General features: G+C 38.1%; 1 pseudogene; it reads left to right on the top strand.

Moving 5' to 3' along the window:
• The first annotated feature begins 320 nt into the window (after positions 1-320).
• Positions 321-8,694, top strand: LOC149207758 (small RNA degrading nuclease 1-like; annotated as a pseudogene).
• The last annotated feature ends 17,198 nt before the right edge of the window (positions 8,695-25,892 follow it).

Here is a 25,892-nt window from a genome sequence, read left to right as displayed (position 1 = left end):
TTTGCTAGTTTACAGACCCCTATGACCCAACATCCATTAGCATGTGGCCTAAGGGCCTGCTTAAGGTTTTGCATCGCAAATGGAGGTGGAGTATCTTCACCCCATGGTTCCAGATGAATTTCCAATCTTCTTTAAGGATCCATAACCTTTGCTGGATTGACTAATGTTGCCTACATTCCTAATGAATTTGCCCATGATTGGTTGAGACAGAAAGTCTTGGCACTGTAAAAACTCCTTGTATGAATGCTAGAAGGCCTTTGTTGGATGTTATCATATGCAATCGGTCTAATTTTCCAAGAAATATAGCTAATTTTAAAGAAATGCAGGATTTGCTTGAAAAAGAAATGCATCTAGCAGTAAAAGTAATTGAACCTGGACCACTCGAGGTCTGTCAGCAAGTTAGGCTGGTAGCAGAGGTGGATGTTCTGTTAACTCCTCCTGGGTCCCAAAATGCTGCAGTTTTGTTTTCATGTCCTAGCTCTAATTTTAGAGGTTTTCCTCTTCCCGATTACATTGATTGGCTTGGAAATTTGTTGCATGCTGGAAAAGTGTATCACTATGAACTTTATGGGACATGGAAAACTGAAAGGTTGGGAATGCCTTTTCAAATGCGCCTATATGCAGTTATTTTGGGTTGGAAGAGATGCTTTTCTGTGAGGGTATGCATGAATTATGGAAAGAGAAGATTTTTTTGGATTTAGATCAATTAGAAGAGATTTTACACACCTTTACATACAACTATCGTCTAGCAGTGCATGGATCAAGATGTCAGAGCATATGAAACACAATTAATTTTGCCTCTTGAACATTAATATTCTTTTAAAGTTTTCATTCCTCATTATTTGTTTCAGTATATTTGTCCTAGATGATCTCGAGAATTTCATATAAACTTTGCACATTGTGCTTTGTGAGCTTGAGGTGGCTTTTGAATTGGTGAGCCTTCCAGAATTTTGAGGGCATCCGAATATATGTTGCATTCATCTTACCCTTAGATATTAAAAACGGTTTTGTTCTGCTTTAAATCCTTCTCGCTTTTGCTCACATGGTTTTGTTTTTAAGGATGTTCTTGTCGATGAACTCCAATAGGTTTGGAGGACAAGGTTATAGCTTTACTTCCATGGTCTAGCACATGACATTCAACACATTTTCTGAGAAGAGAGAACATTATGAATTCGTTATTTACAACAAAGCGTTGTCTAGCTTTGTTTGTTAAGTGTTTGATTTGACTCAATGTTCAAGATCTATGAAAATTTGTTTTGGACAAATGAAGAAAAACGTTCAGTGCTTTAGGGCCCAATGAGGGTAAGAAGTTGGTAGATCTGGCAGTCATTAATTTCGAGGGAGGTGATTGTATTTGTCATGACTTAAAGTGAGATATTTGTACATAAAAATGGTATTCAGTGACAGTCTTCTTCCTCACGCATAATTGCTTTGTGTAGCATGGGATCAAATGGTTTTCCAATAGTATTGACCACATTAACATTAAATCCTTTCATGATTTCTATGAACTGTTTAAAAATACTCCAGGCAAATTAGGAGCATTATTGGCGTCTAATGGAAGCCAAATTGTAAAGTAAATTGGAATGATAGGATTGACGACTCCTTCATTTCTAAATTGTTTTCGTGCCTACATTGCTAAACTATTTTCGTATAGGGGTTCATAAAAGTAATAATAAGCATTATAAAAATATTTGATAAAAAAATTTAAGGCATATCTTAAACAGTTTAAGAAAATAACAGGGGTTCAAGGCATATCTTAAATAGTTTCTATATTTTCAATTCAATTTTCCAATTGCCTGACATTAGCCATCTTACTGGCTTTCTTTTTAAGGAATTCTTGAACATATATCTCTTTGTATTCTGGGTTTACTAGTTATATGGTGACGTAGAACCCTCAGTTGTCACAATTAATTCCTACATATATTGTTTCTCTGCTTTATTGGCAAAGAAAAATAAAGTTGTTGAAGAGTATTCAGAAGCCTTTTCCATTCATTAAAACATGGAACATGTAATCATATACATTCGACATTTTCCATTCATTAAAATTGGGTAAATCTAGAATATTTAAAATATCTTTCTTCGATATTTGTATTTCAATTTTCTTTGCAACGATTTTCCATTTCAATTACATTTACAATTTTATGGATTCTGTGCGGTTGGTCAAGTATTTTGGTCTGTAAATTATTTGATATTATAATGTTTTCGAGCAGGTTGTTTTGCCATGGAGAATTTAAGTGAGATATATTGAAGGTATTATTTTTAATTGAAATAAAATTTCCAATAAAAATTTATAGTGTAATTCTAATTATTTTAGTTTCTATTAAGTATTCAACTTTATTGACTTATTGTGATTTTTCTCTTGATGTTTAGCTTGCTCATTTTGGTTCCCTATAAATTGATACAATAAAAAGTAATCTAATATATAAACTTAAATCATAATAGTAGTAATAGAACTATATTTATTCTTGAAACTTCTATAAAGAATTTATCAAATTTATAATGGAATAAACCCCTTTCTGGTAGATGAAGTTTGATTCCAAGAGTTCAGCCTTATTTAAGATTTAACAACAAAGAATGATCCAGCAAAGAGTGATTATGTACATGCAATGTCTAAATAGATCTTATTGTTTATCAATGGTAAAGGATTAACTGAGACTAATTCCAATTAGAACAATTGAAAATGGACCAGAACAACAAGAAGCAACATAGGAGCATATTACAATCATGATAATATTATACATTGTAATATTTATGATTTATATCTTAATCTGTGTTTTGGCTCTTTCAAAATTGTCCACCATAGGCAGCAGATTTTCAATTACATCACCTTGAATGTTAGATGCCAAACTTAGTCGTTCTTTCTCTGCTCTCTTCCTGTAATCTCACAGGGAGTTTGAGCTTCTCTTTGTTTGATTTGATTGATTTCTTTGTTCAATATTTTGTAATGTAACAAGAAAACTTTGCCTTTATGACTTTTTGGATTCTTTGCTAGTTCGTAATGCAGAAATAGAGCTATAGTATTGGTTTATGGTTATCTGGAGCACCATACTTCTACCAATGCCATTCGATACAGTCAATGATCATTTTATACATGGGTTTCTCTCTATTGTTTTACAGTTTGTGCATATCTTTGGCTTCAATCCATATAGTTTTTAGTTCTGCTTGGAATCAAGCAAAGATTGGTAAATGATGTCTGCCTGCCATCTTTGGTCACTAGTGAAACTTGCTATATGCTTTGTCTTTGATTAGCTTGGATGGCCAAACTGCGAGAATATGCATTCCTCATCACCAGGAAATTAAGAGCCTTAATAGTCACAACACCTTTAAAGATTGCAACAATATTGCACTCCTTATCATTAGATTCAGTAGGATTAAATGATGACAGGCCCCAGATAACCTGACTCGCTTACCCTAGCGAAAGGAGGTAGGGTAGCTGGGTTTGAAGGGATGAAGGTTTGGACTACTCATTCATTGCAAGTGATGATTACGTTCTATGTAGTTAACATCTTTTTATCTCTAGATAGTGTGTACCATTAGGTATCCACTAGAAAGGAGTGGTATGCATTTATTTTAAAGTGAAAATGGTAGTTGTACAACATTGAACTTTCAGAACATGGATCATGAAGGTAAATCAAGTCTCTAAGAAGGTGTAGTAGGCATTGTTAGGTCCCCCTAGCAGGCAGTGGCATATGTTTATTTTCAAAGTACTAATTGTACTTCCTAACAAAATTGAAGATTTAGAACATGGTAAACAAAGGTGGATTACGTCATAGGTGAAATATCAAACAATAATTAACATAATTATTATTGACCATTACAAATATTGAAGTCCAAGCTTAAGGTGGGTAGTTCCTCCTATGAAAAAGGCATAGGCATCCCCTATGAATTTGAGTTAATGCAAAATTATTGCTATCTTAATTGCATGATTGAATGAATAAAACTAGAGAGATTTCTCCTAAATTAGTCAATTTGTCATTTGAAGGAAGGTGGGTGTTATTAATTGTTGCTTTAAATAGTTGTGATTTTGATTATGATGATTTTGTTGGAAAAGTTTATGTATGACGCTTCCTTTAACTATTAATTTTAATAATATCTATAATGTATGTTTTTTACATTTATACAAAAAGTGGGTTGCAATGTTCCCTAGATATAGTCCTTCAGTTATAACGGAATTCGTGTCATAAAGACCTTGGGAAAATTTTAACTTGCCCACCAGAAGGTTGGCAAGATTTTTAAGAAGGGTTCATAAGATTATGTGTCCTCGTTTCTCCTTTACATTCTAAGGACTTCGGGACGAAGCCCATTGTTAAGAGGGGGTGTATGTAGTGACCACTCTAGTTTCCTGACCCTAATACGACATTATCTCAGACACTCTATTCTTCGAGGACCTCAGATTGAGGATCTGGACCCATGAAACTATTATTAGCGATTGAGATATTCATGGTTGTGATGTTATGAATGCTTTCCATTGATATTATGGTAGCATGAATGGTTATGTATCTTATCTATCAGTATTCTGATGATTGCAATATTAAATAGTTAAGTTGGTCCCTATTTTAAATTATGACGAGGGTAGTAAAGAATATGTACGTGCTCTACTAAAAGCATAATGAGGATAAATTTTATGGATAGGTATATTTCTACGATGTTGCGATGTTGATAGCTTAATGAGGATGTATGTTTCCATTGATGATTATTGATGATAGCCATGAGGGATGTGTCCCCTATGTTACCTACTTCCTTTAGTTCAGACTTACAATGGACAATGATGTGAATGACCAGGAATTGTTAATGATGCTATTATGATAATTGACTAACATTGAGAAACCTTGTTACTGATGATTATTGTGTATGGCAGGAAACCATCAGAGGTACTCGCATACGACATGTCGATGACACTTGGTTTGATGAAAATTTATATTACTTTATCTTTGAAAGTCTAAGACGATCTTGGAATCTGCCATATATGTTTAACTATATTCTGATGATATATTAATGGTTGCAGGCACAGATTAGTTGCTTGACCGAATGACTCACATATGGGTGATGGGGTTGTACAAGTGGATGGAACTACATGGGAGGGGTGGGACAGAGTCCCTGATCTCACCCACTCGCACTCCCGTTGTGACTTGGGCTGGAAGGGTTGAAACATCTTCGCCTTGAAGATCACGATGTCATGAGGCCAGGTTCCAAAGTTGGGTTGCTCATGAGGACTTTAACGGGGGGCGCGCATCAAGGCAGATTCCTTGATCCCTAACACCATTAGTCTCACTATAGCAGGCAACATAAGAGATGATAGTGGTCTATGACGTTGCACTATACTTTCCCCTCGTAATCACTGGATGCTTGAAGGGCAAGTGGTGTGGCACCCTTGGAACTTCAGGGGAATTTCTTGAAGGGCACGACCAACTTGGCACCCTTGGCATCACAAATAAACTATTAGGTGTGGCACCCTTGGAACTTCTAGGGAAGTTCTTGAAGGGCACAACCAAACTGGCACCCTTGACATCACAAATAAGCTATTAGGTGTGGCACCCTTGGAACTTCTATGGAAGTTCTTGAAGGGCACAACCAAACATGGCATCCCTGGAATTATTAAAAATAAATAATAATAAATAAATATAAGCAAGGAATGAAAACTAGGTAAATTTACATCATGGGTAAATGATGATTAGAAACCGATGTAATTAAATCAAAAATAAAACTTGGAATAAGGAGGATCATAGGAAGAATTAAAATAGAGTAACTTAAAAACTCTACCCTTCCCATTTTGGAAAATACTAGGAAGGTTATGTAGTTTAATTAGGAAAAAGGGGAAAGACAAACATAATGGTAAGGATAAAGATTAATCCTAAACTAATTTAAACCTAATTAAGAAAAGAGGGAGGTGAATTAAAATGAGAATAATAAATTAAATTTAGAGAAATGTAGAGAAGCTCCATGTGTCAACAACCAACATAAGAATATCCATCTAGGAGATAACCTGAGTTAAATTAGGGAGTAGATTGGGGATAAAATCTTGACTCATTAATTGACTTCAAGTAATGAACACAAATTAAGGAATAAAAGGGGGGGAATAAAGAGACAACTAGGAGAAGAAATAGGAATCTTGTTGAGGTGAGGAAGATATTAGTTTTAAATAAAAATTTAAGTAAATAATTTTGGTAGACCCTTGATGTGAGAATGACACATGGGTGGGTGAATAATCAAGCTATTGAATTATAAAAAAATTAATTAATTATGCATGACATGACAAGTGTCACCTATGAGGACTCCTATAAAAGAAGGGGCAAGCCATGGGAGAAGGGACTTTTTTTGGAACCCTATGGTTGAGAGGATGAGTTGATGTCACAGCAGTGATTACGAAGCTATAGTGAGTTTGGTGAGGTAGAGGATTTTAGAGAGGGGACTCTTGAGCCAAGGTGTGCTCTCCTCTACCAGCTAGTGCTTTCCTACATTGTACAACCCCATTGTAGCTCGGGGGTCCGCGGGGAAGAAGAGTACCCAAGGAGTAGGCTGGGAGGTTAACCGGTGGGTCTTCACATTCGGATCAAGTGTGTCATCATTCACTCGCGGAGGTGACTGGTTACAAGGGAATACCAGTAACAGCAGAGCAAGTGGAGTCTCGCCTTCTGGTGAACGGTACATATGTATTTCATTACTATTGATCTTAGTTAAACATATGTAAATGTATGTTATGATATGTTTTCCTGAAATGAGTGTCAGGAATGTGTGTGCTAAATAAATTTGAAATTTCAATGCGTTTCATTTCTGGTTGTATTTGCTGTTAACAAAAAAAAACAAAATGTAAATAGTATGAATCGTGGTCCTTACAATCTTTGATTATAAAATGAATGTGCAATGAATATATGGCCTAATAGATGATAATGAAGCTAATGTGATGAGGCATAAATGTTTCTTGATGGATATAAGATAAGTATGATACCCCTATGCTCATATATGTTGTTATGACCTGTAAATTTCATATTTTTGACATGTTTTATGAAATTCCTATCATGTCTAGGAGACGTAATATCAAGTAATTGTATCGATGATTGCATTAGTAGTCTTATTCCATTGTTATTTATCAGTCCTGAAAGTTTCATGAATTTCTAGGCAGTGGCCTGAGTCCTAGCCCTGAAAAAGTCGCACAAAATCTAGGGATGTTGGCTTAGAACTATCTAGAAAAGTCCATAGCCACTGGCAAGCCTTGCTGTGGGAAAAATGGAAAGATTTTGTTTCATTCATGCCTTTTCAAGGGAGCGAATCAAGCTCTAAGACATTAAAAATATAATTTATCTTAGGTGTTAAGCAACTGGAAGGGTTGGCTACCTTCTGAAGGGTCTGTAGCTCCTACAGAAGGTCAAGTTTGGTTGTGTTTTATGAGTTCCACTTCCTTAATTATACCTAGGGAGTTGAATCACATCATAGTATACTCTCATCAAATGTTTACACCAGTGCACTAGCTAGCTTGGGTAAATGTGGGAGGAGGGTATTATAAAGTGGTATTAGAGCATGGTTCGCCCCTTGGACATTCTCCTGAGCAGAGAAGGATCTTGTACGTCTAACTTATAATAAACAGCCAAATTTTTAAAAGCTATATTCATTTCCTTCCTATCATAAGGAATGGTTGGTAACAAAACTGGGGAAGGTACCAAATTTGAGCAGTCCAAAAAGGCTGATATCTATAGATTGTGAGATGGTCCGATGTGAAGATGGATCAGAAGAGGTGGTGAAAAGTTTGTATGGTCGATCAAAATTTAGAGACTGTGATGGATCTTCTTGTGAAACCATCAAAACCTGTAGTTAACTACCTGACAAAAATAACAGGAGTTACTGCTGAGGATCTCGAGTGTGTAACCTGTAATTTGAAAGATGTGCAGAAAAAAAAAAAAAAAAAAAAAACTCAAGAAATTACTCACGCCAAAAACAATTGTAATAGGACACAGTTTACATCACGACCTAAGAGTATTGAAGGTAGACCATGCTAGGGTTATTGATACAACATTCATATTCCAGTATCAGGATAAGCCTAGTTGTTACACCCCTAGTTTAAGCAAATTGTGTAAGGTTGTGCTAGGATATGACTTACGAGAGGAAGGAAAGCCACACAATTGTTTGGATGATGCCATTGCTGCAATGAGATTGACCCTTTCCAAACTAGAGCGTGGACTTAATGATCCTCTTGACATGGGTGATTTTTAAGTAAACGAAGCAGACTTTTCAAAGCTTTGTATTCATAAATTACCCATTGGTACTTCTCGGGATAAACTACAGAATCTTTTTCCAGAGAAATATTCTGTTGAAATCCAGGCATTTTCTCGTGTCAAGAACAAACATTGCACAACATTTGCTGTTTTCAAGACTATGAAAGATGCAGATGAAGCATTTGAAAATTTAAAGGGGGAGTTGGAAAAGGACTCATATGGGCGTCCTCAGAAATGTGTCTCATTTTGTGCAGGTGGTTCAAAGAAAGGATCAAACATTGATATCATTGTACGAAAAATGCATGTCTTAAAATATGAAGCTCCAGATTCTCAGTTAGATGAGCGCAAAAATGATTTAGTTCTTTTGACAAGGAAGAGGCCTAGTGAAAGCATTGACTATATATGTAGCGCAGACACAGAAGAAGAGGCATTACAAAATAGCAAAGCAATGTCTCGGCTCTTTAGGATGTATAGTCATTTCGTATAAAGAACTGAGCCATACTAATGTGAGTCATGTCATATTATAGGCGGCCACAAGAGCGAGTTTTTCCAGAAGTCATAGGGGCCACTTTTTGTTATAGCAAGCCATCATTTGATTCATATCAAATAAAAGTGTTGATACGTGAGCCATTGCAAAGTGATGCAACAAAAGACATAGAGCCTATGTGGGTTTGTTTGGACCACCAAAGGATGTTGAGTAGTGTACCATAAATTACAGTAGTCCAAACTATGTGTTACCACTAAACAATACTTTTGAACCATATGTTCTCAATAATATGTATAATGCGAGCTTCTGAGAATTATGCAATCCACAGATCATGTGATCTACAAAGATATGTCGTAGATTCCAAAATTATGAGAGCTACTATAGGTGTGAGCCAAGAGTGAGCCCATAAACATATATGACCTGAAATATGGTCAAAGTAAAGTCTTTTACAGATGTGAGTCTTCGAATAGACTGAGCCATCGAGACATATAAAAAAGTTGCAAGCCAACTCTCCGAGACAGATGCCAGAATTTATTCCGAGACATATATTATTATATGTAAGCCAGAGATGAATCAATGAGATACCACTGCACCTCTGTCAATGTGATACAGACAATGAACGGACTTCTTGAGTGTTATCACAAAATTTTCCAGCCCAGAATACGAATTGTCCCTAAATTCAATACAACGAGAATCTCCAAGGTTTTTCGATCCAATTGAGTGTGATCTTTAGCTATTTCAGCAATAAGCACCCAGTAATAAAATTTCAACATTGGGATATCAATGTTTACATTTTAATCCAATGGTGAACATTCCAGCATTTTTTTTTTATTTGTGTTCATTTTCCTTTCACGGTTCGCTACAGTCATGACCCATGTCATCTTGATGGAACGTTGAGGGCGGCCACGAAATGTGTTAAAACGAACAGGGCAGACTTCTTGTTCCTGAGATATCTTGTTAACTCACGTTCTAAACCTTAAGAAAGTTTACAATTTAGCCATGTTCTCTCAGTCAAATTTCCAGAAAATCGGCCCGTTTTTCTAATATCTATGGGTATGCCAGAGAAAATTCAGGCCTTCTAAAACAGGGGTTTATGCCTTAGAGCGAACTGTGAAGTTTTTATCATACCCTTCTATCAGAAGATCGAGGGAAAGTCCATGGAGATTCTGTATTTCGCAGATAAAAAGATGGGTAATGTGATCAATAAGCTTGACAGTTGTGTGCCTTTGGCACTAAAATCATGGTCTAGTGAATTTTACGGGGCGACAAAAGGGCGCTCGAAGTTACCAGGTCCGTCGTCACTGAATTTCGACAAGTTGGGCCACTAGAAAAGGTCAAAGAAGTGGGGAAAAATCTGTATGCCAAATCTGAGCCCTCCGCCAAGAACTTGTATAATAATTATGAGCCTGTTGTAGAGAAATGGTAAAGAGGATTTTGTATGAGCTGCATAGCAGCCCAGTTTTACTTGAAGATACTGGTCTAGGCCTTGCAGAAGAGTGCTCAACACTTGGTGACTATCGGACAGGGACAACTAAAGTCACTAATGTTTATGACCTACCTGCTAAGAGAATGATACACAGTTGGCCCCAAAATATGCTTTAAAATACCATATTGTTACAGAAACCCAATTTTTTAATAATGAATACAATTTAATTGAAAAGCACATACTAGCATCATTTTCCTAGGTCCGAGAGTTTGAACTTGGCTCTGATACCAAATGTAAGGACCACGATTCTGATACCAAATGTAAGGACCACGATTCAGACTATTTACATTTTTTTTTTTGTTAACAACAAATACAACCAGAAATGAAACGCATTGAAATTTCAAATTTATTTAGCACACACATTCCTGACACTCATTTCAAGAAAACATATCATAACATACATTTACATATGTTTAACTAAGATCAATAGTAATGAAATACATGTGTACCGTTCACCAGAAGGCGAGACTTCGCTTGCTCTGCTGTTACTGGTATTCCCTTGTAGCTGGTCACCTCCGCGAGTGAATGATGATGCACTTGATCTGAATGCGAAGACCCACCGGTTAACCTCCCAGCCTACTCCTTGGGTACTCTTCTTCCCCGCGGACCCCCGAGCTGCAATGGGGTTGTACAATGGAGGAAAGCACTAGCTGGTAGAGGAGAGCACACCTTGGCTCAAGAGTCCCCTCTCTAAAATCCTCTACCTCACCAAACTCACTATAGCTTCGTAATCACTGCTGTGACATCATCTCATCCTCTCAACCATAGGGTTCCAAAAAAAGTCCCTTCTCCCATGGCTTGCCCCTTCTTTTATAGGAGTCCTCATAGGTGACACTTGTCATGTCATGCATAATTAATTATTTTTTTTATAATTCAATAGCTTGATTATTCACCCACCCATGTGTCATTCTCACATCAAGGGTCTCCCAAAATTATTTACTTAAATTTTTATTTAAAACTAATATCTTCCTCACCTCAACAAGATTCCTATTTCTTCTCCTAGTTGTCTCTTTATTCCCCCCCTTTTATTCCTTAATTTGTTTTCATTACTTGAAGTCAATTAATGAGTCAAGATTTTATCCCCAATATACTCCCTAATTTAACTCAGGTTATCTCCTAGATGGATATTCTTATGTTGGTTGTTGACAAATGGAGCTTCTCTACATTTCTCTAAATTTAATTTATTATTCTCATTTTAATTCACCTTCCTCTTTTCTTAATTAGGTTTAAATTAGTTTAGGATTAATCTTTATCCTTACCATTATGTTTGTCTTTCCCCTTTTTCCTAATTAAACTACATAACCTTCCTAGTATTTTCCAAAATGGGAAGGGTAGAGTTTTTAAGGTACTCTATTTTAATTCTTCCTATGATCCTCCTTATTCCAAGTTTTATTTTTGATTTAATTACATTGGTTTCTAATCATCATTTACCCTTGATGTAAATTTACCTAGTTTTAATTCCTTGCTTATATTTATTTATTATTATTTATTTTTAATGATTCCAGGGATGCCAAGTTTGGTTGTGCCCTTCAAGAACTTCCCTAGAAGTTCCAAGGGTGCCACACCTAATAGCTTATTTGTGATGTCAAGGGTGCCAGTTTGGTTGTTCCCTTCAAGAACTTCCCTAGAAGTTCCAAGGGTGCCACACCTAATATTTTATTTGTGATGCCAAGGGTACCAAGTTGGTCGTGCCCTTCAAGAAATTCCCCTGAAGTTCCAAGGGTGCCACACCACTTGCCCTTCAAGAATCCAGTGATTACGAGGGGAAAGTATAGTGCAACGTCATAGACCACTATCATCTCTTATGTTGCTTGCTATAGTGAGACTAATGGTGTCGGGGATCAAGGAATCCGCCTTGATGCGCGCCCCTCGGTAAAGTCCTCATGAGCGACCCAACTTTGGAACCTGGCCTCATGACATCATGATCTTCAAGGCGAAGGTGTTTCAACCCTTCCAGCCCAAGTCACGGCGGGAGTGCTAGTGGGTGAGATCAGGGACTCTGTCCCACCCCTCCCATGTAGTTCCATCCACTTGTACAACCCCATCACCCATATGTGAGTCATTCGGTCAAGCAACTAATCTGTGCCTGCAACCATTATAGTTATATCACATCAGAGACATATAGTTAACACTAGATCCACTATGAAATATGCATTATATATGGCAGATTCCAAGATCGTCTTAGAATTTCAAAGATAAAGTAATATAAATTTTCATCAAACCAGGTGTCATCGACATGTCATATGCGAGTGCCTCTGATGGTTTCCTGCCATACTCAATAATCATCAGTAATAAGGTTTCTCAATGTTAGTCAATTATCATAATAGCATCATTAACAATTCCTGGTCATTCACATCATTGTCCATTGTAAGTCTGAACTAAAGGAAGTAGGTAACATAGGGGACACATCCCTCATGGCTATCATCAATAATCATCAGTGGAAACATACATCCTCATTAAGCTATCAACATCGCAACATCGTAGAAATATACCTATCCATAAAATCTATCCTCATTATGCTTTTAGTAGAGCGCATACATATTCTTTACTACTCTCGTCATAATTTAAAATAGAGACCAACTTAACTATTTAATATTGCAATCATCAGAATACTGATAGATAAGATACATAACCATTCATGCTACCATAATATCAATGGAAAGCATTCATAACATCACAACCATGAATATCTCAATCGCTAATAATAGTGTCATAGGTCCAGATCCTCAATCTAAGGTCCTCGAAGAATAGATTGTCTAAGATAATGTCGTATTAGGGTCAGGAAACTAGAGTGGGCACTACAAAGATGATGATAGCCATACATCAAATCAATCATAAAACATACTCATAACCAACATATAACCAATACAAATAAGAAGGATATAATAATGATAAGAATCACATATGAACCAGTATATTTACACATAAAAGACCCAGGAGAAATAACTCTAATTAAAGAATGCATAAGCCAACCATATCTGGGAATTCCAGGAACCACCCGACCATAGATTGACTAAACCAAATATTTCTTTCAGGAAATCACCCTCGTGCCATACTCCAAGCATGAATGTGGGACTTACAACAAAATCAACCAAGGCTTCTTGAGGCCAAACCACCTCAACCCTCATCCATAGAAATGATATTTAATGCAATACCCATTGGATCACTATGCCCTAAACAAGTATGGATGCCTCCAGATCTCTCCACCTAATCTATGAGGAATTTGTCTCTCTCAACCTCTCTGATTTACCCTATATCCTGCCATTACCATTCAAGTGATTCCTAGGCCTTCAAGGTCACCACCCTATGATATTTACCATGTATCCCTCTATTAGCACTCAAGGGATTCTTAGGCCCAATCAAGGGTATTCACCACTAAGCTTTACCATGTATCCCACCACTACCGATCAAGGGATTCCTTGGCTCAATTGAGGTGTTGACATCCAGGATTTGTTGTTTATCCTAGCCTGGGATTCCTAGGCCTTATGAATAATCCTAAGACCACCCCACTCAGCTTCAAATCCATATGGAAGTCTAAGTCAACCATAGACAAGAGAACCCACCACACCATGGCTATTTAGAAATGGCAAGGCAAGGTTGAAAAACATGGTCACACCTGGAAAAACCCATGCCAATGATAGCAAGAGAACCAACAACACACATGCATTCACCATGCATGCCAAATATAACAAGAAATCCATAAATACAACTTGATACCTACTAGAAATGTTGTTGTAGCTACTAGATGTTTCTTTTCCTTGCTTGATCTTTTCTTTCCTTTTCATTCTTGGTCCTTTCTTTTCTTTCCTTGTTCCAATGCTAGAGTTCTCCAAGAATTCTCTATGTTGGGTTGTGTTATATTCTTTCCATGACTAGCCCACGCATGAGGGGCTTACATGTATTACTGTGGGGTCACAGGTAGGGTGGCTTCCCCCACCCCATCAAGGGGTAAGTAGGGGGAGGCAACCCCCATTCATAGGGTCCAGGGCAGTACCCCGGGAATTTTTTTTTTGGACCCTATATTATGTGGGCAGACCTATGTATGGTTTTGTGCACAGATTTCACACATGTTTTTGGGAATGATGGTTTCCTATCCATGGTATTTTGTAGATATGGTCAAGGTAACTACGGCTATGTTATAATCTAGGGTTAATGGATTGGGGTTTATGGATTCTTTGGCATGTATATATATGTATTGTAACATTGAAAGAAACATAGTGAAAAATCAATCTAGTAGTCCCAATATTGGGATCTAGGGGAGAATATGTGTATATATGTTTTATTTTTTATTCTCTTGCCATTGTTTATTTTCTGTTTTTAGAATTTGTATGCAGGTAATTTCTGTCTAGGGTTAAAACCTACATTTGTTATCAGATCTGTTTTGGCTTCAAGGGGATGCCTTTGCTACTAAGGAGTTTTTTCTCAGGCCTATGGTAGACCCTGTTCAGTGGGAGATCTATGGGATTGATTCTTATGGTGAAAGAATATGGAGAGCAGTGGAAAGATAGAGATCAATAAATTTAATGGTCATATTTTTTACTTGTCAAAACTCAAGATGGAGGATCTATTGGTAGATAAAGATCAATGGATCATGAGAGATCCAGATACTAAACCAACAATAATGTCAACTAAAGACTGGGCGAAGTTGGATAGGAATGTAAATAGCACAATATGATTGTGTGTCTTAGATTCAATATTGCTAAATGTGTCAAGGGAACCTTTGGTGGAGGCTTTGTGGGACAAGTTAGGGACTTTGTGCCAATATAAATCTCTGGTAAATAAACTATTCCTATGGAAAAAATTGTATAACCTGAGGATGAAAGATGGAGACTTGGTGACAGAGAATCTTAACGCATTTAATACTATGGTAAGTCTCCTATTATCTATTTATATTAAAATGTTAGATGAACATAAGTGCATTAGTTTTCTGTGTTCTCTACCAAATTCGTGGGATAGTCTTTTTGTTGCAATATGTAGCAATGCAACTTCTGTTGGGTCCCTATAATACTAGTAATTACCCCATTACTATTGTAGTTATACCCCTTATTTATATTGTTGTGCCCCTATTACCCCCATATTGTTATTTCCGTGCCCCATAGAATCCCTCTATTATTATTTTTGTGGCTTTATATTATTATTGTTAGGTCAGCTGGATTATATTGTGACTCCTTAGACTCCTATATATAGAAAGGAGGTTTTGTCATTTGTATCATCCAAGAATTTTTCATTTATTTAATGTAAAGGAGGTTGCCCCCTCGAAGAGGCTGAATTCTAAGGCGTTGATCTCTCTTTTCTATCTTTTCTTGAGCTGGTTTCATAACATTTGGTATCAGAGCTTTGGATTCTAGGGTTTCGCTGCTCCAAACAGGTCATCGTGGCATTTTCTCTATAACGTTTTTTCTGTGACGTTTCAGAAGTCACAAAAAAAACCCATTTGAGAGGAAATCGTGCTGAACCTTGGGTCCGAATTGCAAATCTTTTCGCGCGATATTTTCGGAGATATGATCTGAGGAAGTTGGTCTGTTTGCAGACTCCTGAATTACACTCAAAACAGGTGACCTGGGGAAAATCGTCATAACTTTCTTTCTGAGCATCGGATTGAAATTTCGTAAGAAGGTACAGAAAGAGGACGGACTTTATTTTTTTTATATATTTTTTAGAGTCAAAGGTTGAAACAGTGAGACGTGGCACTTCGTACAAGTTCACTCTACTGAACTAGTCTATAATCAGGTCACTGCGGGAGATTGTGCATAACTCTTTCTTGGAGAATCCAATTTGGACCAGACTAGTGGCATTGGAAAGAGGACATAGAAGGCTACGACATGTCACAATTTCAGAACTGGATGATTTGAAATTACAGAGATACTTCAGATTCAATATCAGGCTTCTACAAAGTAAAAAAAGGTGTGTAGTTTTTTTTAAATTTTCGCATAAGCTTGGTTTGAAGGAATTCAAAGGGCATAGTAAAGCATTATTATCGGTAACTGATGCCCCGAGGAAAGAAAATGCAAAAACCTAGTAAGGAACCTGAAATCTCTAGCATGACTCATGAAGAAGAGGAAGAAATGCTACATGATATATCAAAATTACAAGAACAAGTGCAACAAATGTCATGCTCACAAAAGCTAACAGATGCTAAGATAAATGGCGTGGAATCTAAGATAAAGGGCATGGAAGCTCAGGTGAATGGCATGGATGCTAAAATTGATGGCATGGATGATAAGATGGAAGAATTGAAGATAAATATGAATAAGTTGCTACAAGAAATGGTCACTAAGGGTGAAAGAGTACTAAAGGAAGCTCATGATGAGAACAAACGAAATGTTAATCATGATTCCATAGACTCTAATGTTGGATCGAAGACTCACCATGTTCCAAAAATCGATATGAGGAAGTTTGATGGCAAGGATCCTGCCACATGGATATTACAGATGGAGCAATTCTTCGATCTCAATAATGTGCAAAACACACAAAAGGTACGTATGGCAACTTTATATTTGGAACCAAATCAGTTTGTATGGTATCAATGGCTTTGTTCTCGTAAACAATTTATCACTTGGGAAATTTTTACGAAAGAATTGATAGCACATTATGAGGATACAAAAGCAACACTGTTTTTAGCCAATTGATAAGTCTCAAACAAAAGGGTTCAATAATGGAGCACATTGAGGAGTTCCAAAAATTGAACATAAGGGTAAAAGATATTCCAGAGGAGCATAGGATTGATGTGTTCATAGGGTCTTTGAAGGATAATATCCAACATGATGTGTGCCTTTGGGAACCTGATTCATTAGAGAAGGAATTCAGGTTAGCAAGAAAAATGGAAAGCAAAATTATGGCAACTAGGAAGCATACCATTCACAACTATAAAGACGGAAGTGTTCCACAACCTACAAGGTTGACACCACAACAATTGGAAGAAAAAAGAGCAAAAGGGCTTTGTTACAATTGTTATAGCAAATACACAAAGGGTCATAAGTGTGGTGAGAAGAAATTATTCTACATAGATTATGAAGAGGAAGAAGAAAAGGAGCAAGAAAGGTCAAAAGAAGAGGATATATTCCAGGAAGAAAGCCTAGATGAAGAACAAATAAATCCGACCATATCTTGTAATGCATTGGCGGGAATTACCACTCCTCAAACCATCAAGATAGAAGGACAAATCAAGAAGAAAAAGGTAATAGTGTTGATTGATTCAGGAAGCACCCACAATTTTATTCATTGTAGGGTAGCAAAAGAATTGAATTGCTTCCTATATCCAGCACCAGAGTGTCAAGTGATGATTGTAAATGGAGGAACAATAAATTGTTCTGGAAAGTGCCATAATATCAAGCTATCCATGGGAGAATATGTATTTACTAGCCCAATGATTTCCATTCCAATGGGAGGTGTTGATGTTGTACTAGGAGTCCAATGGCTACAATCCTTGGGTACAATAGCTTTTAATTTTCAAGAACTTTTCATGAAATTTTCTGTGGAAGGAAAGGATGTTGAATTAAGGGGTATTGCAAGAAAACCAGGAAAGATAATCAGCTTTAATGGCATGACAAAGCTTCTAAAAAAGGAGCAAAGAGGTGTAATTGCACAATTATGTTCGCTAGATGTTTCCACATTGGAATCATATATTTCTCCAGATCTCCAAAAAGTCTTGGACAATCATTCCAAGGTATTTGAGACTCCCAAAGGTCTCCCACCTATGCGTGATCATGATCATGCTATTCATCTGATTCCAGGAAGTGTTCCTCTAAACATCAGGCCGTACAGATATCCATATGTCCAAAAAAGTGAAATTGAACGTATGGTTGCAGAAATGCTAGAGGCTGGTATAATTCAACCGAGTCAAAGCTCTTTCTTAGCTCCAGTAGTATTGGTGCACAAGAAGGATGGATCATGGCGCATGTGTCCAGATTATAGGTAGCTCAACAAGCTCACTATTAAAGATAAGTTTCCCATTCCTGCCATTGATGAATTACTGGATGAATTGCATGGATCAATTTACTTCACCAAGTTGGATCTTCGTTCGGGATATCATCAAATCAGAATAAAGATTGAAGACATTCCGAAAACAGCATTTAGAACTCATGAGGGTCATCGAGAGGAGGATCAATCTCCGATGCGTCAACCAGCGTGGGACGGAACCCACCGATAGTATTGCCTCTGCGCCTTCTAGGAGAAGGCCCTAAACTTGGTGGCGAGAGACCACGAAGTCTTCGAGACCGTCTAGGAGATCGGTCAGCCACTTTGAATTTTTTGTTATGATCTAACTAAAGACTCAAAAAATTGAAAGCTAGGCCAACTAAGAGCACAGAGCACACACTATAAAGTCCCTAAAGATATAACCAGTCAAACAACTTCCACGTATTTCCGCTCCGGGTGATTAGGACCGGACACCAAAATATGAGAAAGTGAATCAAGGGGCCTTCCGAAGATAGTCTGGGATGATGAGGGCCTAGTCCTATCAGCGAAGGTATCAGAGGAAGTTACGCTGACCTCCTAACAACAGCCTCCGTCGGTGAAAGCCCCCAAGCTTCGCAAGGGTGCCCTCCAGTAGTACTGTCGAGAGTGATACAACGTCAACCTCACGTGCCACGGGATTCCCCTCTACAGCCACCTATGTAGATCCCTAGGAGAGGCAACTATGGGTACCAACTCATCGCAGAAGCCAGGCAGAACAGTCGTGAGGTAAGTTCGGACAAGTAGGAGAGGGGGTATCTCTCTTCCCTATCTTCACAGACCCTCGTGCTTAACTCCTAGATCCGGAGCTTTCCTGGTCTTCCTAACGCTATTGGATTTTCTCTCGTTATTCAGACTCTTATGTTTGAAGTTTTATGTGGCCTTGGAGAGTTAACTCTCCACTCGCCTAATCCAAGGCCCTAAAATCCTAAACTTGTTGGTGTAATTGACTAAAACAAAAAGTTCTAGTGGATTTTAATTAGCGCTTGATTTTATTAGGCTGTTCTTTAAGTCACAGGGTAATGGAGATGAAACTTGTGGTGTTTTTATGGACGCAAAAGAAATTAATAAAACTTAGCTACATGCACATGCACTTTTTGTTTTCGATGAAGAGCAATTTCTATGAGGTTTAGAGGTACTTCTAATATAAACAAATTTTCCTTTTCTTTTCAGACTCCACACTCACAAAAACTAACAAAACTATATATGCCTAAAAAGAGATGCAAATCTATCCTAATGCAAGAACTATATGTGGATGCAAGATTTAAAGACTACTCTAAAAACAAAGAAGGAAAGTTGTTGCCTTATCAAATTTGTCTTGCCACTAAAATGCTTAGATAGAATATGATGTGTTACCAATCATTTCGTCCAAACAATAAAAACAATTTCTAAGATAAACACAAAGAACTTTCACTTCGCAAAAAATGAAATCAAATGAAAAGCAAGTTTAAGAAAGCGAAACTCAAAACTTTCAAAAGATTTTCTTTCAATGAAGCCAAGAAGTCTTTTTCAAATAATGCTCTCAAAAATACTAACACCAATGATTGATGAATAGGCAACCAAACACTTTTGTGAATTGACACCTTTCAAATGATGAAAACCCAACAACAATAAATGCGTTTGAAATTGCTCTTGACAATCAAAAGCAGCAATGAAAGTCCAAAAGATCAAAAGACAAGTTTCAAGAAAATGGTAACAAACAACTTTCTCGAAACAAAGGAGCAAATGGTCACAAAAATGGTTTCGTTAAGCAAACAAAAGGGTCATAAAAAAAAAATGAACACAAGGATTGAATCCAATTTTCCTACTCTGCCAAAACAGAGCAGTCAAGATTCTTAACCAGAACTCTTGTGTGTCAAAGAACAACGACGCTTGCAATCAACGAAAACAAGACTAATACTCCTTATAACTAGAGAGAGTTCAGAACAAGATGCCCCCTGTTAAACAGAGGACTATTACTGGAAAATCACTGCTTCAAACTGACCCAAACCACCAGACAAACATTCAGCAAAAAGAAAATTTATAAATCTTGAAAATTATGTAATATACGCGCCTGCAGTGATGTGCATAATGCATGTACACGCGACTGTAACTGAGGAAACCTGCGTATACATGGGTTCACTTACTTCAACTTGCGTATATACGCTTTTGTAATCCAGAAAAACAATGTATCTGAAGATTTTCAAGAAAAATAAAAAACACAGACTGAAAAAACTGGAAAAGCTTAGAGTTCAAGAACAGATCAGACAGTCAGAGCCAGCAAACAGAGAGGCTGAGCCTTGATTGGCTTGAAGACTACCCAAACTAGGAACAACAAGAGTGTTGTTCCCCAGTGGAGTCGCCAATTCTGGTTGAGGGGAAAGTACCCCTAGGGTCCTTTGGGTTAAGACTCTACCAGACTGAAAATTGCTTATTCAAAGAAACACACACACACAGCCATTATCTTTACTATAAGCAAATTCTAATGTTGAGGGTACGTACCTAAGGTCCTACGTTCGAGAAGGCCTTTAGGGTCCAAACCCTTCTTGGAGTTCCCTTCTTCTCCTTTGACCTGTAAAACAAACAAATCAAAGAACACAACAGTACATGGAAAAATACTTATACACAAACCATCTTCATGCTATAAAGTTAGTTATAAAAATCTTTAAGTAACTACCTGCATAAGAATTCAAGACAAGAATCTCATAAGCACAAAGAAAGATTGTTTCGGGAACCAAGATGTGTTTCTTTATATAAAGGCAAGTAAAGTATATATAACGGAAAGATTTCACCTGAAACACCTTCAGCAGGCTCCAAGCAAAGCTTCCTCCCAGATTCGTTCCAGCCTCAAGCCTCCAACAAGATCTCCTTCCAAGTCTTACTCAATTGTGATATAAAAGATGAATGATCACCAATACACATGGAAACAAGGGTTTCCTATGCAAAATGGGGGAAGTGCAGAAGGCACCAAGGACTTCAGACCTGGTCTAAGGGGAAAATCTCAGCATAATAATCTTGCTCTCCTTTTCTCTCTCCCTTAGGCCTTCCCTTTGATGTCTTTTTATACCATCTCCAAAGTAGTTTTTTAGTTAGGAGTTGGTTGGGAACAGTTGGGCCACGGGCACTAACAGGTGATCAGCAGGTAAAACCCACGATCTCCGCCTGAAAATAAGGAATTATTTATTTTTTTAAGTGTTTTAATACATACACGCGGGTTGGGTATACACAGACCCGCGTGTACACGCATTTAACTCAAGGCAATGTCGCGTATAAGGGATAAAACATTGTTTTTTAAATTTTAAGACCAGGTCTGGAAGGAGGGGTTGCCCTAGGCCATGAGTGTAGCATCACAAACCATAAGAGTGAGATTTGGAGCTATAACAATTTGCCAAATAAATAAAGTTGAAACAATTAAGACGTCGGGTCTGTTACAACCTTTATCCATTCCAAGCCAACGTTGGGAGGAGGTTTCAATGGATTTTATCACAGGTTTACCCAAGTCTGAGGGAAAGAGTGTCATCATGGTGGTAGTTGACAGACTTACCAAGTATGCACACTTTTGTGCATTATCACATCCATTTAAAGCCAGTACAGTTTCTACTGCATTTATGGAAACAGTTCAAAAGCTACATGGAAACCCAAAGATTATTGTAAGTGACAGAGATCCCATTTTCACTGGAAATTTTTGGACAGAATTATTTTCTTGTCTTGGTACTCAGTTACCTCATAGCTCATCTTATCATCCTCAATCTGATGGGCAAACTGAGATAGTAAACAAATGTTTGGAAGGATATCTTCGTTGCTTTGTATCTGATAAACAAACACAATGGGTCAAATGGTTTCCTCTGGCTGAATGGTGGTATAACACTTCCTTCCATACAACAACAAAAATGACCCCATTTATGGCACTTTATGGGTACCAACCACCATCAATCACATCATATTTAAGAGAAAATTCTAAGGTTCAGGCAGTGGAACATCACATCGAACATCAACAACAAGTCCTCCAACTCTTAAAGGATAACCTCCTGTTGGCACAAAATAGAATGAAACAACAGGCAGATCAACATCGCAGTGAAAGAAGTTTTGATGTAGGTGATTGGGTATTCCTACAGCTACAACCATATAAGCAAATGTCCCTAAAGCAAGCTAAGAAGGATAATAAATTATCACCAAAGTATTATGGTCCGTACAAGGTGTTGGAAAAGATTGGTACTATGGCATACAAATTGGAGCTTCCTGCAGCTTCTCGATTGCACCTAGTTTTCCATGTTTCATGTTTAAAGAAGGTCATTGGCGACAAGCTCCCAGTTCAAACAATATTGCCAGAACTTGACGAGGAAGGAAAAATTATATTGGAACCGGAAGCAGTCACAGAAACAAGAACTCGACAACTACGAAATCGATCAATTTCAGAGTATCTTATCAAGTGGAAGAACTTATCCGCTGAAGATTCCACATGGGAGGATGAGAATTTTATGCAGAAGTACCCAGAACTGCTCAAGCGTTGAGGACAACACTTTTTTGAAGGAGAGGGGCATGTTGGGTCCCTATAATACTAGTAATTACCCCATTAATATTGTAGTTATACCCCTTATTTATATTGTTGTGCCCCTATTGCCCCCATATTGTTATTTATGTGCCCCATAGAGTCCCTCTATTATTATTTTTGTGGCTTTATATTATTATTGTTAGGTCGGCTGGATTATATTGTGACTCCTTAGACTCCTATATATAGAAAGGAGGTTTTGTCATTTGTATCATCCAAGAATTGTTCATTTATGTAATGTAAAGGAGGTTGCCCCCTCGAAGAGGCTGAATTCTAAGGCGTTGATCTCTCTTTTCTATCTTTTCTTGAGCTGGTTTCATAACAACTTACTTGTAGTTTGATTAAATATTCTCATCCTTGTTGTCAGAGGAGATGAGATGGAAAAATATGGAGGGCTAGAATGGTGATGCCTTTTATGTATGAGGACGGTCCTAGAACAGAAACAAAAATAATTCCTCGAGTGGGATACCCAAATCTAGAGGGAGATCTAAATCTCCAGGAAAACCTATAATGGTGTGTTAGAAATGTGAAAAGGAAGGGCAATTCAAAAGGGAATATAAATCTAAAGCTCCTGAGAAAGGAAAGAGATCTGATGAAGCTCCTTCTACAAAGACAAAAACCACCTAAGATGAAGGTGGGGATGTGTACTTCGCTTCTTGTTCCCATGTGTAGGCCTTCACATGTGCTCCCATGTCTGCTTCGACAGAATGTTCACATCTATACCTAGGTCTGAAAGCACTTGGTCCATCTCATATTCCCAAATTTGTATGGTAAATCTCATCTCTCTTCACGTGCTTTCCAATCTTTCGGACTACATGCGGCTCTCCTTTCATGGTCCCAGTGCATCTACGAATCAGTGGTTGCAGTCCCTTTACAGCCTTGTTGTTGCACAGAAGCTTCATGCATGTTTCTAGGAACGTTGTGAGCATCGATGGGTCCATTTCAATCTTCGGTCTATCTTTTCTTCTTGAAGTGTAGGCATCAGTGAAGCTCTTCCTGGGTTCCATAAAGGTTTCCTTAGTGTGCTCCAAATCAAACTCTAGTTCTTTCTTCAGAGCATTGTGAACCCAAGTACTCTCTTCAGTCTACTTGCCTTTGTCATCCCCTATCGTAATTCCACTTCGGAGGACAATATTCACATTACGTTCTTCCTCGCGTGGCTTAGACCTCATCATTTTAGGTTCTAAGTCAGGGGAGGTTAGAGCACTCCCTTGTCGTGCAACCTTGCTATCAGTGTAGGAAAATCCTCCGTCTCATGATCAAACAATGTATAATACACGCATGATGGAAGCATCAGATTCATACAATCATGGGCATAATGTCTTGGCCCTCCACAATTGTAACATATCAACCATTCACGACCTCTTCCAGGTCCTCCTCCACCTCGGTCTCTTCCACGCCCTAAAATCTGGTTTGCGCCATCCCTGTGTTTTGGTCAAGGGGCCACTTCTCTGCCTGCACTCTATAGGTGGGAGTCCTATCCATCATTAGTTCATAGCTTCTCTAGGTGCACTCATCATGTCCCACTGACCTATAGAAATTATAGAACAACTATTGTGAATTATGTGTGTACTTCTCCAACAAATGGCAGTTGTCTGTAGCATGATTTCCCCCTATTTGAAAAATTACGCACCATAATGCAGGCACCACGCTAGGTCTTGCTTGTGCCTCTGGTCTCAATGTCATTGCTCCTCATCCTGCAAGGTAATTCACAAACATTGGATAGTGGTCCTTGTCATGACCCTAACCCTTACATTTAACACACCATAATTCGTTGTGCACCTCTAGGCGAGTTGTCTTATCTTGTTTTAGACGTTGCATCTCAAGGCACAAGTTTTCCAATTGCGCATGGATCTACTGAACTCCCACGTTGGGATCCTATGTCAGGGCCTCTTGCAATCTCATCACGGTCTCCAAGGCCTCAACATGAGTTTTTTGCCTCTATTGTGAAAATGCATTCCTTATATGTGGCATTAACGATGCTACAAACCATTCACATTGTTGTCCATCCATCAACATCATGTTAACTTCGTGAATTTTGCACTTCAGCCTCTGATCCAACTCCCATGGGGTCTTACCTGGTAGCATTGTGATTTCCTTGAACCTAATGATCAACTCTGCCTCCGACTTTGGTCTGCTAAATTCCTTGTTCAACGCAGTTTGGATGCCTACGATCCCCGCATTCATATTCTCATAGAATGCTTAATGTACTAGGTTAGTGCGTGATCCTATAGAGCACTGAAAAACATTGCTCACTTCATATTGTCATTTGTGACTCCTTGTGCTTCCGATACAGCCTTTATCACGAACCAAAACTGGTCTGGATCTTCATTTCCCACTCCCTTGAACATCGAAAACTTTATCGCCCTTGTCATATTCCCTTGTAGTGGTGGTAGAGGTTGTATGGGTGAAGACGGGGGTGAAGATGGTGAAACTGGTGGTGATGTGGGTGGGGGTGGTATGCGTAGAATCCTCTGCCTTATCAAATTGATCACACTTCTTGGTGAGACCTTCACGAGGTCTTCCTCATCTCTTCGTAGAGGTGAAATCAAGGGGCTAGTTTCTAGTTCTTCAGTACCTTCGTTTCTATAAATTCTCCCACTTCACGTAGCCCCAGACATCAATTTATTCGCATAACCCATTTTTCACATGGAAGAATTTTAATCCAAGTGTTCAAAGACTTAACGTACTTACCTTGCGGTCCTTTGCAGAAGTGTCACTCCGCCTCGTTGTAGCTAACTGAAGTATCTACTATGAATTCAATAATGGTTCCTCCTATAATTCAATCAAGCCAGTGATGAACAGTGCACACAATCTTATCCTCGACGCTTCTAATCTACACACCAATTCTGGAGTCCACATAATAGCTTTGTCAAGCTTGCACCTTCCTTGGATATCTGCTAGCTTTGTGATCCACTCGTACAACTCAGTAGGGAAATATGCGAAGAAAATTTCATGGATCTTTATGTACAGGTACTAGTCTAACCACTCTTCTTTTGATAGTCATGGATTTCTGTTCTCCTACGCTCCGAACTCGTGAAACTTCCTATCCTAGAAAGAGAACCATTTGTTAGCTTGTTGGGGCCTAACCCAGGTTTAGAGTTAATTACCCAAACAAATCCCTATACTACTAGCCCTTTCAACAACAGTCCATGGAGCAAAGACTAAGGTCTCACCCGAAGTAGTATGGGGGGGTGCTAGAACTAGGTTTCCGCACCCTTGAGATGTCTG

The sequence above is a fragment of the Pinus tabuliformis genome, chromosome 1_2 (genome assembly GCF_031772625.1).
Source record: "Pinus tabuliformis cultivar Carrire ecotype Pingquan chromosome 1_2, CPIR1, whole genome shotgun sequence".
Classification (NCBI taxonomy): Eukaryota; Viridiplantae; Streptophyta; class Pinopsida; order Pinales; family Pinaceae; genus Pinus; species Pinus tabuliformis.
The sequence above is the reverse complement of the archived record's forward strand: the minus strand, read 5'-3'. Positions and strand labels throughout refer to the sequence as shown.